At 36.6% G+C, this 6,400-nt stretch overlaps 1 pseudogene; it reads left to right on the plus strand.

Annotated features, from left to right (window-relative positions):
• The first annotated feature begins 2,443 nt into the window (after positions 1–2,443).
• On the plus strand, positions 2,444–3,984 carry LOC149576954 (allene oxide synthase, chloroplastic-like; annotated as a pseudogene).
• The last annotated feature ends 2,416 nt before the right edge of the window (positions 3,985–6,400 follow it).

Below are 6,400 nucleotides of genomic sequence, written 5' to 3' on the forward strand. Positions count from 1 at the left end.
ATAGAAAAAATGGTGATAGACCAATCAAAATTGGTAGCCACATTCCTGTCAATGGCAAGCCCCACAAAATAACTGGCAACAGTCACCTTAGTGGTGACCTAATCAATAATATAATGCCTTGCAACAACCTGAATAGAAAGCTTTATTGCTTCCTCCTCTTGCAACCAATACCAATCCACCCAAGAAAACTTAGTTACATACTCTGCCAACACCATATCTTAATAAAATGCATGCTCAGAAAAAAGTGTATTCGTCCAATGATACTCAACAAAAAACCTATTCCATCAATGATATTCACCTAAGGTGAGGAACCACTCTTCCAAATCCTAAAGGTTTAGTAATAAGTGAAGTTTCTTATGAGGATGCTTTGATTTAATATTTCCTCACAATCACCAATTGTGATGCTTCCTAAATCTCATAATCCATATTATATTAATGCTACCTCTAAATGTTAGGTATTATGATCTATGGGTTTCTGGTGGAGGACTGGCTAAAGACCATCTTGGACAAACCAGTTAAGGTGGAGGGGGAGGATGTGGACAAGGATGTTCCTGAGGAAAAGAAGGAGGACAAGCATGGGCAAGAAGAGGGAGGCTAGCCCTTATTCTCATATTTTTTATGTTGTTTTTATGCTCATAACTATGAACTTGGCACCCCATAGGATTTTAGTTTTTTATGCTTATGTCAATTTATAGCAACAATTTGTTTAGGTGTTGTTGGTCTAGTTTACATTCTTTTCTTCATATTAGCTTAAGGACTGGTAGTACTGTGAATTATGTTATGGACATATCTTGTTTTTTGAAGTTTAAAGATGGCATGGGATAGATAATTGGGAGGTAATCTCCAGCTGATTCTTTAGCCTTTTTGTTATTTGGGGTTAGCCCCCCATTTTTATTGGGTGCTATCTAATACTTCAAAAACTATTATAATAATTCTAACTGAAAAATATGTTAACCAAAACTGTAATTCCAAGCCTACCCCTATCCCTAATTGTTTTAGTGTATGCCACTAATCCTATCTTTAAAACCTAAATCATGTCACTAACAATGTCCATTATATTATAGATACTCTCGACGTAATATTAAACCTAATGCTAACACTATACATGTTTTAACAGTAGTTGTAAACTATACATTTTCACATTGCCAAACACCTTAATTAACCCTTACCTTACTTGTAATACTACCCTATTAGAAAGAGTCTAATATGATCCCCAACCTTAACCCTATATTTAACATTTCCCATTATACTAATCTTAAGTCTAGAAGCAACATCGTTACTCTTACCACACCCTAGTTGTTAATGTAATGTTGTTCCTAACCATCTTGTTAACCTTGTCACAAAGGAAAAATGAAATGTTAGATGGAATAGAAGAGCCACATGTCAATAATAGAAGCACAATTATAGAATCAATACATCAATTTTCCCAATATTAGGAAAGCTTAAAAGTCATTTTAAAAGTAAAATATTTAGATGCAGTGTAAAATAAGAAATAAAAAGTCATTTGAAATTAAAGGTGGAATAAAAGACAACAAAGTAAATGAAATTGATTTATGCACAATGGGGAACATTATTACATGTAAATATTAATTAAATAATTGACCCCTTCTACGCACATATTAGGACATCAATTAAATAATTAAAAAAGTTATTTAATTAAACTTAATATAAATTACAAATTAATCAAAATAAATATAAAAATGATATTAATTAATGATAATTTAAAAAAAAAAAAAAATCACTCAAAATAGATGAAAAATAGCTAAAATTGATCATGTCACAAGATAACAAAAAAAATTCAAGAGATAGACTAACCATTTTTTCAGTATTTATAGAACTAATGAATACAATGATATTCTACTTTCGAAAGAAATAACAAGACTTTTCATAACATGATCTTCTAGAATGATAGATACTGATTTTGATATTTGATTAACAAATAAAATATGTAAGCAACGTGTATATCACTAATCCATTTGTTATCAACTAATTAAATCTAGTATTTAAAAATTAAACATGTGAAAGGACATATAATTTAGTAGATTAACAATTAAACATTTATATTTCATCATAAATTCAACGCTGTTGAAATTAAAATATCTCCCGCGACTCGGGGATATCATGGAGCACGTTCCCGCGTTCTTTACGAGCATCGTCTTGGTGTTTTATATCTGCCAGAATGATAGTGAAGTCGATCACAAACATTTTAAATCACAAATCAAAATCACCGATGATCGGGATCCTCAGTGTGCCGCAAATTTATATTAATTTTCCCTTCATTAGACGGCAATTGAAACTCAGGAATTGTTGGTTAACCCAGCATCTTTTAAAGTTATATAAGTAGTTATCTTCGTGCTCCTATCCACAGAAACCGATTTCTTGTTATCGTATTCAGATTCCCAAGTTAATGTTTGATTGGAGAGTTGAGAGGGAGAGGAGGTTGAGCATGGCTTCTTCTAACGATGAAGTAGTTCAGGAGGTCCCTGGAAACTATGGTTTGCCTGTCATCGGAGCCATTGCCGATCGTTTCGACTATTTCGTGAAGGAAGGAGTCGATAATTTCTTCAAGAAGCGTATTGAGAAATACAAGAGCACCGTATTCAGAGTCAATATGCCGACTGGTCCTCCTCTGTTTCCCGATCCCCGCGTCATAATGCTGCTGGACGCCAAGAGCTTTCCCGTACTCTTCGATATGAATAAAGTGGAGAAGAAGGACGTCCTCACGGGAGTTTACATGCCCAGCACAAACTTCACCGGCGGCTACCGACTGCTCTCTTATTTGGACCCGTCTGAAGAAAATCACACCAAGTTCAAGAATTTCTGCTTCCATGTACTCAAGACAAATGCAGACAAATGCTTCCCGGAGTTCGAGCGGGCTGCTGGAGAGATGTGGGCTAAGTTTGACGAACAATATGCCGAATTCGGCAAGGCCGAATTTAACAGCGAGAATTTGCAAATGTGTTTTAATTTTCTCTGCAGGTTTGTGCTCAACAGAGATCCATCAGATGCGGGAGCTGCCAGCTTGGGAACGAAGTGGATTGGTCTTCAGCTCGCTCCAATTGGAACCACTGGCGTGTTTCCCAAGATCTTGGAGGAAGTCACAATCCACGCGGGCCCTCTGCCGTCACTGATTGTTCGCGGGGATTACAACAAAGTCTACGATTTCTTCTGGACGTATGGGAAAGAGGCGCTGGATGCGGCGGAGGAGCAGTTCGGACTAAAGCGAGACGAGGCGTGTCATAATTTGGTGTTCAACATTTGCTTCAACGCCTTCGGAGGAATGAATTTTTCCCCAGTCTCATAAAACACATTGCAGCGGCGGGTAAGGAAGTGCAGGCAGCTCTGGCAGAAGAAGTGAGAGCCGCCATTCAAGAAAACGGAGGATTGAAGATGACAGCGCTGGAGAGCAGGGCGTTGGTGAGGTCGACGGTGTACGAAGCGCTGAGGATCGATCCGCCCGTGCCGTTCCAATACGGACATGCGAAAGACGATTTGGTGGTGGAGTCGCACGATGGGAGATATGCGGTGAAGAAAGGGGAGATGCTTTGCGGGTATCAGCCATTTGCAACAAGAGATCCGAAGGTGTATTCCGCGGCGTTTTATGGGAGAAGAAGGGGAGAAGTTGTTGAAATATGTGCTGTGGTCAAATGGGCGCGAGACCGAGGAGACGACGGCGCATAACAAGCAGTGTGCGGGGAAGGACTTGGTGGTGATGATGTCAAGGCTTCTGGTGGCGCATATGTTTGCTCATTATGACCAGTTCGAGATCGAAGCCACCACAACGAGCAAAGTTGTTCTCACATCCCTGCAAAAGGTCACTTGTTAATTTTCAATGGGCCAGTCTCATTAGTTTTTCTCTTTTTAGTCTTTCTATATCTTTCCATTTAATAAGGGCGTCTATAATGTTAGTTAAAAAATGTATTTGAATTGGTGTAGTGTGGTGGCGTGGCGTGGCGTGGCGTCTGGTTTAAATCGTCATTCTAAATATTATACATTAAAGAAAAATATAAGTTTGAAAAAGAGAGAGTTAATTTTGATTATTTAATATTTTTAGTTAGGGAAAGAAGTTCTAGTTTGTGGTGTTTAAGTCATGTGAACTTAAATAACACACTAAATATTGATTTGTGTAATATTTTAATGTAGGTTCTACAATTATATTCGTTCTATTTTACATAAGTGATTAGTGTTTGTCAATCATTTTGAATATAATATTGTTTAGTATGTAGTTTAACTTGTGTATAAGAATTAGCAGATGTAATGGTTGATATATTAGGAAACCATAACTTAGACAAGAAATATTACAAAAGAGTCCTCATTAATATATTTTTATTTCTCAAAACTAGAATCATGATTGAACTAGAGCCATTGCATTTTGCGAGGGTTAAAAAATACAAGAGATAGGTGCATGTTTGTTTTTGTAGTGTATATTAAGAAGTTCAAATAGTTACCGAGAACATAAGTTGGATTGTAACTAACATATGTCAATGTTGCCTATGAGACAAACATTGCTTACATGTAGAAATGACAATTTTGTCAATGAATTTTACTTTAGAGACAAAAACTACAAGCAAAGGATGGGTAACTATTCAATTGCAAGCACATTAAGAGAACTAGATGTGTTAGTCTAGTTTATATAACCCATAGGAGAAATTCAAGTTGAAGTGATGAAATAAAAAATTATAAAAGCTAGACCCCCTAATTGGAAATGGTGGACCCCCTCTCACCCACTGACACCTTTTGAATGTGTTATTGCGGATAATTGGTGAATTGAGGATCTAGTCTCCAAAGTCGATGACTCTAAATTGTTGGCCTCGGAGCCAGTTAAATGTAAACATTCCACCACCCTCTAGTTCAAACTTAATTTTGATGGTTCTATAAGGGGGGTTCAAGTTGTTGCAGGTGGCATTGTAAGAGACAACCATGGAAACCTCATTATGGCCTATTCCCGCAACTACGGAGAAAATAGTAGAAATTTTGGTGAAGCTATGGGTCTACTTTGGGGGGTTAAATTTGCCAATCCATGGGATATTGAAAATTTGATTGTAGGGAGATTCTCAGCTAATTATTGAAGCTTTAAAAGGAATAAATAGAGTTGGCTAGACTATATCCCAAATAATTAAAGATGGTTGTAGTTTAATGTCAAACCTCTAGGATGTGTCATTTCAACACATTTGTCATGAAGGCAATGGTGTGGTGAATGCACTAGTAGTGATGGGACATGAAACTATGGACATGTGCACTAGGGAAAATGTGAATAAGCTTTTCGCTCATATTCATGAATAAATTAATAAAGATACCAAATGTTGATTAGATCTTTTATTAATGCTATTTATATGGCCTTTTCGATGGTAATTATTACTGGGGATGGCTTGCTAAAAGGTTACCGTATAAGCATTAATTCCAATAACACTATGGTTGGTTAGTGAAAGGGTGATAAAGTTGGAAAAAATTGCCTAAATTGGTACACCAATTTTTGTGTGCTTTGTTGGTATCATGTTAGAAGGGAAAGGATGGGGAATTTTAAAATTAAAGGTACTCGTATCTAAAAGAAAGCAAGTGGGGTTTTAATTAATGTGGAAACTACCAAAGATAATAATGGGTTTTTCATGGACCGAGGTTGTTGAGTGTTTTTATTTCTTGATGTCATTGTATTTGGGTGTTCATCATTTCATTTTCATAAGTTACAAGTTTATGGGTGCTCTATCTAGTTTTTCTAGCCTTCATCCGAGCTGAGCTAGGGTTATGTCGGATATCTCCAAGGATTTAATTGAGGACCTTGGTGAGATTGAGGAAATGGGTAGGAACTTTGTTCATATTGAGTCAAGTTCTATTAAAAACTACAAGGAGGCGACATGGACATATTTGAGAGAGGGAGGTTTGGTGTTGTTTATGTAGTGCATTGAAGTATATGATGAAGCAATGTCTATGTAGTTTGTAAACTCTTGGACTACTAGGAGGGTGGTCATGAATAGGATCACATTTGAGATCAATGAAGATGTCTTAAGTAGGGTTGGTGGTTTACACCTAGAGGGCAGAAAATGGAGGAAACAAATCTGTGTCATTTATGAAATGAGTTTCAATCAATTTTTCTGACTTAGAGGAATCCATGTGCGTGATTGTTTTGGGTTTGTTAGAATAGAGCTTTCTGATCCCTCGAAGGAGGTATTTTATTCTATTATGCAATATCTCATGCTTGAGCATAGATTTTAGATTTTCTACTACTACCATTTCCTCATATTAATTCATTTTCATAATTAGGACCTCATATCCTTCCCATTATTTCTTTTGTATTCTATGGAACTCAACATATTTAGGGTTGGGGAGAAGATTAAAAAGGGCAAATCCTAGACTATCATGCACTAGGCCTTTATGTATAAATTATATTATTTTCCTAAGAACC

The sequence above is a fragment of the Cupressus sempervirens genome, chromosome 1, assembly GCF_028749045.1.
Source record: "Cupressus sempervirens isolate cs-2001-9-10 chromosome 1, ASM2874904v1, whole genome shotgun sequence".
NCBI classification, from domain to species: domain Eukaryota; kingdom Viridiplantae; phylum Streptophyta; class Pinopsida; order Cupressales; family Cupressaceae; genus Cupressus; species Cupressus sempervirens.